Here is a 12,889-nt window from a genome sequence, read left to right on the forward strand (position 1 = left end):
TGGCCCTGAATAAGGAGTGTGATTAGCTTCTGGGAAGAACAGAAAAGCCCAGCATGGCTGGAACACAGAAGCAGGAGGGCGACACGGCCCAAGGAAGTAGGACTGAGATCTGGGGTAGGTCTGTAGGCCGACCTGGAGACCCTGACATTGACTGAGCGCGAGAGGAAGTCAGGGTATTCAATGGTGAAGTGACACGATCTAATTCGTGGTGCAGTAGGACACCGCTGGCTTTTGTGTTGAGACTAGACAGAAAATTTTGTCTCATCGGCTGTAGACAGGCTCCAAGTGACAAAATATCTATCAGGATGGCTGAACTTGGTCTTGTTGGTGAACCCGTTAGCACTGAGAGCCTGGCTTCTGCATCTAGATGCTCCAATGCCAAGGGGGTGAATTTCAGCCCCAAACAGCAGCGATCTGGATCTTACGTCCAGCTCCGTTGCTTATGTCCAATCGTCGTGCCTTTAATTCAAGAACAGTGGTACTACCTGGCCTGCTGCGTCCATAACTCAACACCCAAGCGCCGGCTTAAGAACAAAACGCCGCTTGTGTGACTTGGTGTGGGTCGTGGCAAATTCTAGAGACAACGAATAACAGCCGCCCAGTTCATCCCATTGACCCCAGTGAACTCTGCTCAGTAAATATTTGCAGAGTGACCGAATGCCAAGGCACGCCTTGAGTTTATGCAACGTGGTGACATTTCCACCGCTAAAGCTGTGCTATTGCAAACTTTATCTTGGAGAACTCACCATGGGTGGTGAGGCTGCTCCGAACCTAGGAAGCTGCTATTGGCCAAATTATGGGCTCTTGGAGAGGAATGTTTCCTGTGTATTATTTTAAAAAAAAAATTAAAAAGAAAAGAAAAGGCCCAGCATGACTAATACGATAAGAATGTTCTCATTTTCTCCAGGAGAGGAAAGGAGTCAGGTAGAGCTTTGCAACAATCCCTGGTCACAAACCTCAGCAGACAACCAGGTCATTAACTAACCACACGCATGTGGCTGATGGAACGGAACATCCCGGAGCTCTGAAACCACAGGCATCTATCTGCTGGATTCAAGGAAGCAGCTTCACAGGCCCGGACAGAAAAAGCATGTGCTGAACTTTCCAACGGTCCTGATTTATAGGCAAGAAGGTGCAAGGTCGCGGTACACGGAAAACTGAACTGCTTACGGTTCTCCTGGCCACCCCCCTGCAGAAACCCTGGCTGCCGTGGTTTCTAGGAAGATACCAAGCGTGTCACCTCTCCACTGGCCACACCAGGCCTTGTTCCCGTCATCCAGCCACACATCTGTGCTGTGATCCTTCAGGATCGGCCATGAGACCCCTGCCTTTGGTTACCAGCCAAGCTAGGGTGTGACATTTCTTTTTTCCTGTTTAATTATAAAGGGGAAAAAAGAGAAAAGGCTTACCTATTTGCTTTGCCCAGCTATCCGAAAGGTCAAAAGGTAGAGAACATTTCCCTCCACAAATAAGCCGTGGAATGTATTTGCCACTCGACTTTTCATGGGCAGTCGCTGTTTCTGAGCCATGGGTTCCGCTGCTCAGGAAGGTGAAATGGGGAGTTCTTTCCTGAAAGGAAAGAAACAAAAAGGGCAGCTTTATATTTATAATTCGGCATCGATGGAATGTAGGGTCATCTTTCAGACGGGAATGTGGGCTAGGAACACCCTCGGGTGGGAAGGAAGCGGCCCCTGGGCACAGGAAAAGTTCAGATTTCCCTCCGGAGGAAATAATAAAATGAATCCACGCTCCCTGTGAGGCCTTGATGACACTCTGTAAACCGGCCTGTCCTTCGTGAAAGACTCCTTTCATGAAATCATATTTTTACTTTATTTTTTTTAATTGATTTTTAGCGAGAGAGGGAAGGAGAGGTATAGAGAGGTAGAAACATCGATGAGAGAGAAACATTATCGATGGGCTGCCTCCTCCATGCCCCCTACTGGGGATCGAGGCCACAACCCGGGCATGTGCCCTGACTGGGCATCAAACCGGTGACCTCTTGGTTCAAGGGTCAACACTCAACACAAGGAGATGGAGAATTCAGTAGAAGCAAGAAATGATAGGAAAGTGACCAAGAGAAAGATAAACCCTCAAACGCTCCTGAGGTGGACTGAGCAGGGTTCTAGAATCTCCACAGGAGGAAGCATGGGGCTTCCCACTTATTTTCGTCAGAAACTGAAAAACCCTAGATGGTCAGAAGATGAAATCAGGCAGGTGGCAGACACCTAGAGCTTGTTCTTCTCTGTTGTTCAAATCCTTTGCCTCTCCAGGCCCCATTCAAATGTCATTTCCTCCAGAAACTCATCTCTACCCACTGGTCAGCATGAAAGCAGCTCCTCTGGGGATGTTCTGCAAAGTTCCACGGACAGGAGCCCTGGTCCTTGTCGGGGGCGACCAGGGATCTTGTGGGCAGCCCTACACAATAAATAGGACACTCAGCTTTGCATCATTCTGAAATGAAGATATAGCCCGGCCGGTGCGGCTCAATAGTTGAGTGTCTAAAAGTGTGTCTCCCTTGAGCACCAGAAGTAAGTCCCACTTGAGCAGGGGTCTTGTCTGCCTTGTTCATTACGGAGTGTCCAGCGTCTGGAAAAAATGTCTGGTATACAGTAGGAGCTCAATATATATTACTTGATGGGTTAAAGAATCAGAGTCACCGCCCTCAAGAAGCCAGAAGCTAGGAGGAAGACACAGAAATACAATATAGGGAGGTAAGTTCAATGACATGGGAAATCTCAGGACTGTAGGACAGGACGCAGAGGGCGGGGGCGAGGGAGGAGTGGACACAGCATCCAAGAGAGGACGCAACGTGGGAGATCAGAGGGTGCACAGAGCATGGGCCCCTACACCCTTCTTTCCCTCTCCCCCTCTTCTCTTCAAGGCCTCTCGGCCCCATGTCTCCTCCTCTGATGGGCAGGGACAACGGGCTCAGAGAGCACCCCGGGCCTGCTCTTTCTGGGTGTGGTCCTTTCTGTAGCTGTGACAGTGTTATGACTTTGCAGAATCGTAGCAAGGAGCCTGTGGGGCTGCAGCTCTGCGGGATCCTGGCAGCAGCTCTCCCAGTGCTAAGGTCAGAGCTGGGGAAAGATGCGGTCATCGCCGGAGAGGCTCTGGGGCTCCGAGGCAGAGCTGGCGTCGAGCGAGCGAGCGAGCAAGCGAGCAGGACTTTTCTTGCAGACTGCGCTCGCCTGGAAATGATCGGGAGCTTTTCCCGTGTGCGGCCAGTTTGATGGGGTTAAAACATGATTAGGCCTAAACATGTAAACAGCAAATTCCCCAGGGAATGGTGATGTAACGTTCTGTTAGGGTTAGGCTGGACTTTAGCTGGCTGTGTTGCCTCATATTGGAATCTGGTCCAAAATGTGGATTTCCTTTTATAAATCCCAGAGTCATCCCCAGGCATAGCAGGATCCACCAAAGAGAAGCCTCCCTAAAGTGTCTAGAGTTTCAAAGGCACATTTCTTAGCACCACCTGGGAAAACCACCAACGCCGATCGGCTCGTAGAGGCCTTGGGAAGACGGCGCCCGTCGAGGGCGGGCAGCCATAGGGCCCTTCTCAGGCACATGGATGACGCAGGCCCGGGTCCAGTGAGCTCTACCTCACATCCCAACAGAGGAGAAAACCAAAAGATGGTTCAACATACAGGAAAAACAATACTGCACTCAGCTGGAATCACATGCAGTGGGGCCGGGGCCCGGTGTGTAATCCCTCACCCTTCCTGGGATTCCTTCAGCCGCCACCAGCCCAGGATGGATCCTTTACCCAGGGCAACAAATCGTCGATTCACGGGGAGCGGAAGGACTGCTCCGGAGGTATTTCCCCAGGACCCTCACAGGGCTGGAATACAAATGGAAACCCAAGACGTATCATTTTCAGAAGTGAACAGATTTTCACCCTGGTTTCAGGAGGCTGATCCCTATCAGTCCCTTCCATGGGGAGTGTCCCTGCTCTGCACTGTGTTCCTGGCGACTTCAAAGGGAGGCTGAGAAGACGGGCCACCCTGCTCCGTTCCAACCACTGTGTTTCCGACAGCACTCAAGTACAAACACAAATGTTTCACCCAGGTGAGGACCTAAAATAATGAAGCTCTTTTTTTTTTTTTTTTTAAAGATCAGCTATAAGAATGAAAAAATGCTACAGAAAGCCCTAACGGTAACGGTTATCATGATCTTACTATGCAGCATCTGGGCTTCTAGGGACTGTGCCAATAGGCACACAGGTGCTGCTGGGGCCGGAGCCACAACTAAATCTCAACTCTGGGCTAATGAAAAAAAACTGAGCATCGTTCTTTCAGTGAGAATCTGAGTGTGTTTTGTAAAACTGTTGGGACTGAACCAAAGCTAGCTAACTAGTCCATGTTAAAGAGTGAGCTGTTTTCCTGTTTGGTAAAATTATACAATAGACTCTGAGCAGTTGAGCTAAACATGAGAAAGACTCAGAATGAAATGCTTGCTGTCGCCCACTTTGTTCCCAGAGTCATCAGGGAAATTCCCATCCACATAATTTCTCCCCTGACCCTGTCCCTGTAGCTCTCATGCCTCCCAGTTTCCCCACCACGACCATTAGCCTGGCCTGTTCTCAGTGTAATAATGGGGGGAAACGGGCATCTGAGGAATGGAACGCCAGTCATCTTTTGCCCTCTGCTGATTACCTGGTGGCAGGTCAGTTGGCCTCCTCAACCTCAATTATTTCACGGGGAGCATAACATTTTCTGTTTACAGGCAGGAGGTTAGATAAGATGAATTCTGTAGCTAAACTTTATGTAGACTCGATCCACTTGACCTTAAAATAGTGTCATGAACAAGGCAAATTTCTGTGCCTTGAACACAGAACTCTCATATACACACACACGAAGAATTAAACATGTTATGACCTGTGTGATTTTGCTTACACCCACTTATTTTCACGTGAGCAGCTTGATATTTTTTTAGTTTATGGTTGTTGGCAGAATTAACTTCCTTGTAGCTGGAGAACCCAGGTGCCCTTGGCCTTCCCAGCTATGGTCTGGGGGCCACATGCAGCTTCTAGAAGCTTCTCTCAGGTCCCTGACACATGGCACCCTCCACGGGCCCATCCAAACTCTCTAGTTTCAGAAAAGTCCCAATTCCTCTTAGATCACACCCACCCAGATAACCTTTTGATTAGCTGCAATGCTCAAGACCTTGATATATCTGCAAAACCCCTTTTGCCATTAATACAATAATGGGGGTCATATCTCATTAAATTCACAAGTCCTACCCACACTTAATGGGAGGGGATTATCCAAGAGCAAAGGGGTCATCTTCACTGGGGTCATCTTCAAATCCTGCCATACCTTCCTTTCCTTTTCCGCTGGGTAAACACTATCCATCATCCAGGAGCTGATTTAGATGCACCTCCTGGGATAAGCAATCCTGACATCCTCAGGCTGAGCTGCTCGCCCGGTGCCCACTATGGGTCCCTATTTATCCCAATACTGTTATACATACAGGGTGTCCCCCCAAAATGTAAACACACTTGAATAATTATTAATTCCAATGGGTTAAATCTGAAAAGAAAGGAACATCGATTGAACTATCAGCTGTTAAGTGTGGATACATTGTTTGGGACACCCTGTATTTATCACGTCGTATTATACCTAGCTGTGGATGCATCTGTTTGAATTAACATGTAAGGAGCTGGGATACTGGGGGATTCTTTCACTGTGCCTCCCGCAGACTCCTTGTTTGTCGATACCGTGTTCTGCGTGTTAAAACCCCATTCTAAACATTGCTTGTCCTACTTGAAAGGGAGGTGCGCCGGGCTGCCTAGGAGGAACTATTTTCCCAGGTAAGGGTGCGGGCCTAATGCCAGGTGAAGCATGAATCCCTTTAACCTGTGCATCAGTGACTCAGGCCCTTCACCCCGGTGGTATGGACACAGGATTCAAACGTAAGATCCCAACTGCTGTTCACGCCCACCCTGCACTCACGTTGCCTCATGAAGACCTAGATCCTATGAGGAAACCTTCTCAGCACAATGAGTGGAAAGATGCTATAGAAGAGGTGTCATGTTTTTGTTATTATGAAGCAGGACAGTTATTTCGCATCTGCGCTGCAAATAAACCAGGCTGGTGCTGCTCGTAAGTGGAATAAAAGAATTACGCAAGAGCCCCACTGGCATCCACATGAGATCTTCAGAATGGCCTCAGCCGTCCACTGCTTCTTCCCCTGGGAAGTTTCCCCTCTCGTGAGGAATTCACGTTGAACCTGCTCGATTCTTCCTCCTGAGGGCCAGTCCGTTCAGGTCTCGTCCAGTCTTTCTAGGACCAGTGAACCCAGTTTTTTGTGGGCCGTCCCCTCCAGGTGTGCCGAGTGGAGGCGCGGAAAACCACGGGAGGTTACCGGATGGTTTCTGCACCCAGTGCCTTCCCTGCCTGGAGGCAGCGATCGCCTGTGCCCGTTTAGCAATGCAGGACACGCCCTGCTCTGCCCATTCTCTGGAAGGGAAGCTGGGAGTTGGGTAATTTTATACTATAGGCTGGAGTTCAGGAGTCCCCGCTTTGAGAAGAAACGAGCACGGGAAGGTGTCCAGAACCGCAGCCCTCTGCTGGGAACAGAGAAGCTGGGACTTACCTCCCAGGATTCTCTCACGCGGGACGGCACAAGTCAGCAACTGCTCTGAGATCGGAGCCTCCCAGATAACAGCCAGGAGAAAGAAAAACACAGGGACTCCTTCCACTTAAACGTGCCTGCAGAAAACCGGGCTCTCATCTCCGTGCCAGTGGAAGGCTGGGAGCCAGGGCACCAGTTGGGATAATATTTAACCAAGCGCGCTGACCTGGTATCAGGCTTCCGTTAATGGAATTAAGAAAGATCTGCCAGTGTTCCGGGGAAGACAATTCCCACACTTCCCCTCCAAGATGTTTTCAAATATGCAGAAGAAAAAAAGAGAGAGAGAGGGAGAGATGAATCAGGCAGAATGCCTCGTGGACCATTTTCTAAGCTGGGATAAATTATGGTAACTTCTGTTCCCTGATCAATACCTCCCCCAGGAATGTATGGCTCCGCCCATTGCCCTAATCGGCGGAGACAGTTTAAAAATTGATCTGGAGAGTCCGCACTTGACCCGGTGACTCTGCTTTTCGTCGACGCGTTGGGTCACATCTGGTCTCGAACTGGAAAATCGCTGGCCTACCCCAGAGCTCACTGCTCCAGCAGCTGCCTGCGACTTGTTCTGAGTCGCTCCTCTCCCGAAAACTTGGGCAACCGGGACACTGCAGCTTCCTTCTGTCGCTGGATCCCCTAACCGCAAGGAGGTCTACCAAGTTTCCACAGAAATGCCCTCTGGCCTGAGAGTCAAAAGGAAGAAACACACGCGAGAGTACAGCCAAGGGCAGACACTTGGGTGTGGGGAGACCCTGATGGGAACTGTAGTTCTTGTCTTTGACCCTCCGGGATCCAAAAAGGTGTAAGACAACTATATTCTGTCCTGGGGGGAAGGAGGGAATTGGGGATAGAAAAAAAAGTGCCACTATCTTGAAAACGCTTTTAAAAAAATAATCATATAACTTATGCCATTTAAGTCAGCAGCATCATAGTGACCGGACCCTCTGGCCCAGAAGAACTTGGTATTTTATAATAAAACATGTATTCTCGCCAATTCATCAAGGATTTACTGAGCACCTACTCATTGCTAAGGATATGAATCTCCCCTGTAAGGGAATAAATACTTTAATCAGCTAGAAAATCAACCCTTTGGTTTTAAACTATCGTTTTATAATATAAGTGATATACTAAAGGGATTGAAATGGGTGCCGGCAACCATCGTAATAGTAACTGTAGTAACTGCGAACTAAATGTCTACATCAGCCATTGCAAATCCAAACTCATGAGATTTCCTTTTAAATACGCTTTCCATCCTGTGTTCCATCCCAGTCGGTGGTACTAATTATGCCCGGCTTTCAAGCCAGAAACCCTGAAATTACTTTTGACTCCCCCCCTTTCCATACCACCTAGTACCACACAAAATCATCCCTAGCCTTCCTCACGAGCGCCCCCTTCTGCTTATTCTCGCGGCCACTCCCTGATGTCCCGTCTTCATTATTTCTCTCTCGGACTATTCCAGCACAGCATCCCCACTGACACGCGGGGGCGTGTTCTCGGGCCCCCCGTGGACGCCCGACACCATGGACGGTCTCAAGCCCATGCCTTCGATGAAGTTTAATTTCTAAATTAGGCACAGTAAGAACTGTGAGATGATACACACACGGGTGTTGTTCTGGGGACAGTTTTGTTACACGGCATCAAAAAACTAATACGCCAGCTTAAAATGTATCTCCTCTGAGAGGTCTCCATTCACTGGCTTTTCCCCCTGAATGGCATTCTTTAATTTTCCTCTATACCACCAGCATCTATTGGGCATATTTATGCTGCTGCATGTATATTGTAATATAAAGTATTTGCTTATATTTCTTTACTTTCCACTAGAGTCTAAGCTCTTAGAGGGCAGAGAAGATCCCCTCTCTATCCTGGAGCCGCAGCACGGTGAGTGAACTCAACAGCAGGCGCTCAAATGCATGAGGGAACTGACCTGGAAATAAATTCAACAGACAGTCCTTAACTAAAACTTAGACATTTGAATCAAATCAAATGGTGGCTTTGCCTTTGGTCGGCTCTTTGAAGCATTATAGGCAAGACCTGAAGGAGGAACACAAAATACCAACGATGGCAGTGTTCTAGAAGCTTGTAGAACTTTCCAACAAACCAACCGACAGACGAAACTTGCTGGAATGACCTACCTATGGCGCCTGACGGAGGTAAGGGTGGAGCGAGTCGCCTCTAAGAAGCCCTCTAGCGCCACAAGGCACCATTTCCCCAGAATATAAAGAAGGGAACAGAAAACAGGAATGCAAGCTAGGAATGCAAGCTTCCCCCGCCTGGCAGCAGGGCACAGCGACGTTTCCTCTGCTGGACGAGAGGAGGAAGGTGCTGATGGGAAGAGTGTCTGAGCAGAGCTCCGGAGGGGGTGAGTGGCTGGATCTCATCCGAACAGCACATGGCTGTTTGCCTCCAAAGTCTGCACTAGGGAGTGAGAGGTGTGAGCCCGACTGCCAAAGGCCATCCTCTGGGGTCTGGCCCTTTTTCAGGCTCCTTCAGATGTCATTCTAACTATTCTAGCTCTGGGAAGGCCGGTCAGGATGGACACAGCCGGGATGCTGATTCTCAAGTCAAATGCGGGTGAAAAGTTGGAACTGTCGCCTCATTAAACTTGCATTCATTCTAATGTCAATAATAGCAATAATGGCAATAGTCCCTGATAGGTACTGATGGGAAAGAACTGGGCCATAAGAGAGTTAATGCAAAAAATAGCTATTCAGATTTTTGCAATCCCCCCACTGCACCGCCCGGCCTATTGCATCTCACATACGAATGGAAAAGGCGTTCTGCACTCTGCTCAGTGGCTAGATGTTTAAGTGAATGAATCTGGGGACATATAAATGTGAACTTAGCTGGTGTTTGAACTTCTCTAGGAACTCTAGGAGGGCAGCACTGTGGTTTATAAGCCTCACCCTGTAACCCCAGTGCCAAGTGCAGGGCTTGGCAAGTACTACGCACTCAATTAATAACTTGACGACTGGCTGACTTTCTGCGAAAAGCATCCTAAAGCTGACAATAATAACAAATGCTTAACCGAGTGAAATCACTAGGATCTACAGCTGGTGAAGCTCTCCCCCTCCCTCTTTCGGGAGATTATTTGCAGCACTTAACATTTGTAATGTATTTGTGACACATCAAAATGGCCACGGGGGACTATGTACTGAAAATCTAATCCATTATTATGAATAAATTGCCCTGTGGTCCCAAACCATCCCCTGGGGATTCAGAGATGGGAGAGGAAGGGAAACTCACTCTCTATGTTTTTCTCGATGTCTTAATTTGGGAAAAGCGCGGAGGTTTTTTCAGTGGTTCATTCTGAGGTCTGGGCAAAGGTTCAAGCCCATTCCTGAGTTATCTAAACTGATTCATCCCCCCCGTGCAGAGCCAACAACTGCGAAGGTTTGCAGGAGGACTCTGCCCTGAGTGTACTTAGTGCTGAGAGGTTTTTAATCTTTCCCTGGTTGGTCTCCTTATCTGCTGGTGCTTCTCTGTCTCATCCCCTTTTCCAGAGGCTCCCAACCTAATCAGCATCTCCTGCAGCTGATGACAGACACAAGAAGCAGATGAACCAAGAGGTTAATGGAAGGGGAACGGTGAGTCCGGCCCGCTGCAGAGAGAGAAGAGGTAACCAGAAGTGGGGGTGGGTTACAGGCAGGCGGAGATAGTAGCCAGCAAGGGCTTCAAGGAGCTCAGAAACGGGGTCAGGAAAAGGCATCCTACAGGCCAGCTGGTCATCCCCAAGAAAAGCTATTGTCTCAGCAAATTAAAAATATATAAATATCAAAATTTTCAAAAGGGCTTCGGGGTTATTCTTCTTGTCAATGTATTCCAGTTGTTGGTCAGCTCCTTCAGTTAGAAAATTTTCCCAAGGTGTGATGATCATTTGTTAGTGTAATGTTTCCTGCCCGGCATCCATTCTCTTGGATTGTGGCAGAAGAACCCATATTTGGTTCTGGAGAAAGGTTTCTCTCCCATTGAGTGCTGTCAATCACCAATTTCAGACCAATGATGATCCAACTGGGTTCTTACTCTTGGGTTTGAAGCATGGAGTGACAGAAGGATTTAAAAAAAAAAGAAAATGATTGGAGTTATCTCAACCCAGTGGTAGTTCCCAAAGAAAATAAACTGAGGAACAAAATAGAACCAGAGGCATGGAAACATGGAACAGAACTAACAGAAAGATGGCAGAGGGGAAGGGGGTGAGGGTGACTGGATAAAAGAAGGCAAAGATATTAGCCAAAGAACATATATGCATAGACCATGGACACAGTGTGGTGATGGCCAGAGGAGCTGGGGTGCGGGAAGGGTGGAGGTGAGAAAAGGGGGGAGGAAATGGGGGACATCTGTAATAGTGTCAACAAGAAAAAAAAAAAGAGTAGCAATAATTTTTGCGATGTAGAAAGGATCTGTGTTACCCTGGTGTCTGTCCCTTTTGACTTTGTACGTGTGGTTTTTCACTTCAGGTATGTGTCCTGCCCTTATCTTTCCATCGAATTCTCTTTTGCTTAGATGGACTTGGTCCCTGTTGCTTGCCACCAAAGACCTCTAACACACAGATAGTATCCAGCTTAATCTTGTTATGTGATATTCTTGCAAAAGAAAAAAAAATATGCGATGGTTGATAACATGGGTGTAGGAGGCAGGATGGAGCAGAGAGAAGGCAACTGGGACTAGACAACATCATGTCTAGCTCTGTTTACTCGCACAGTCTTGTGCTATCTCAAAACTTTCAAAACAATGTGATTACGGCAGTTAAAACCCCCCAAGCTACATGTTTTACTTGTGGTTCTAGTGGATAAAATGGGTTCCAAATAGATTAGTATTAAGTGTAATTTAAGTACTAGGCCTGGCCTCTTTCTAGGAGGAGCAACATGCTGACTTCAGCAAGAACAGACTTCAAAATTCTCCACTGAGATAATAGCTCTCGTCGCAATGGATGTGGATTTGTGTGCCTAGGTTCCTAAGCACTCAGGTTTTGCCATCCCCAAGAATACAAGAGATCATGATTATTGTTTGACTCGGGTTTCTAAGGCCTATCATGATTTTCCCGCTCATTATTTGTTATTTGGATGAATAATCTGGTTCCTACTTTAGAATTCTGAGACCAGAAAGTGAAGCCTATAGTTTAAATGAAACTGCATGTAGTGAGATCTACATAATCCATGATAGAAATGTGGTTAACTGTATCTAAAACCAGTATTATAAATATTTATAAAATGGACCGGAATCAAAAAAGGGCATTTTCATCTCTGAAGGTTACGTTACATCCAAATGATGGCGTGTTTGATGAGGATCTGGGAGGAGGAAGAGGCATGGGGAGGGCACAATGAATGTGGAAACCGATCAGAAGTGAGGAAAAATCGATCTTCGCAAAGACAGAATAACCCTTGGTAAATTCTGGTTCAAGTTATCAATATCTGATCAATAAAGAACTCGTGGGCAATCTAATATTCAACCACCGTAGGTAATTCAACCTCAAGTCACAGCCACTGTCACCGTAGCTACTGGTTTTGAGAAGCCCACCCCGAAAGCGGCTCTAAATTTGGAAATTTTCATCACAATCACATGGACTAACAGTGGTTCACAAAATTGGTTATTATCATAATCCCCTTCATCAAGAATGATTTACTGACCACCTACAATGGGTAAGAAGCCCCATTTATACTCAGGAGCCTATGGATGGATATAAATGCCTTGTTTATATAACAGCAAACGTGCTTTTAAAATCAACCAGTTTGGAAATAATAGGAAAGGAAGCACCATCACACCATCCAAACCAAGAGCAGCACAACAGACTGTTCATGGAAATGCCTCTTTTAAAATTACATATACTATCTGGTCGTGTTCAACACAGTCCAAAATGTTTCCTTCCTATGGAACAGTGGTTGGGCCACTGGGTCTTGTTACTTGACACTGTCTTGGCCTTGGCCCTGCTTCCGTACCCCCCCCCCACTCCTCGCCCTGCCCAGCTGGTGTTTGGGTGTGGGGCTGGAGAGAAGCTATTACACAACACCACACAGCAAGAGAGGGCCAGGCTCTGGCAACAGGGCCCCCAGAGATCCAATCCAGCTGCTGTAAAAGAAATCTCCTGGTATGTCCCCACCCTGCCCCTGACGAAATCACAAGTGATCTTGGAAAAGTTACAAGACCAACTAACTTGCTGATTTGTGCACATGTATGAAAAGCAGGCAGGACAGCCTGCGGCAGAAAGGGAGAGAGGACCAGGGGGCTTTTAGGGCCCGTTCCCCCTCCGGCCACAGTGATCTGAGAC

General features: G+C 47.7%; 1 long non-coding RNA gene across 1 annotated transcript in view; it reads right to left on the bottom strand.

Annotated features, from left to right (window-relative positions):
- Nucleotides 1-12,889, bottom strand: part of LOC308550427 — a 267,422-nt gene that overhangs the window by 102,978 nt on the left and 151,555 nt on the right. The window contains exon 4 of the long non-coding RNA XR_013997894.1: nt 1,410-1,569. This is a non-coding gene — a long non-coding RNA (uncharacterized lncRNA). The remainder of the gene's footprint in view (nt 1-1,409; nt 1,570-12,889) is intronic.

Source organism: Miniopterus schreibersii (assembly GCF_964146895.1).
Source record: "Miniopterus schreibersii genome assembly, chromosome: 21".
NCBI lineage: Eukaryota > Metazoa > Chordata > Mammalia > Chiroptera > Miniopteridae > Miniopterus > Miniopterus schreibersii.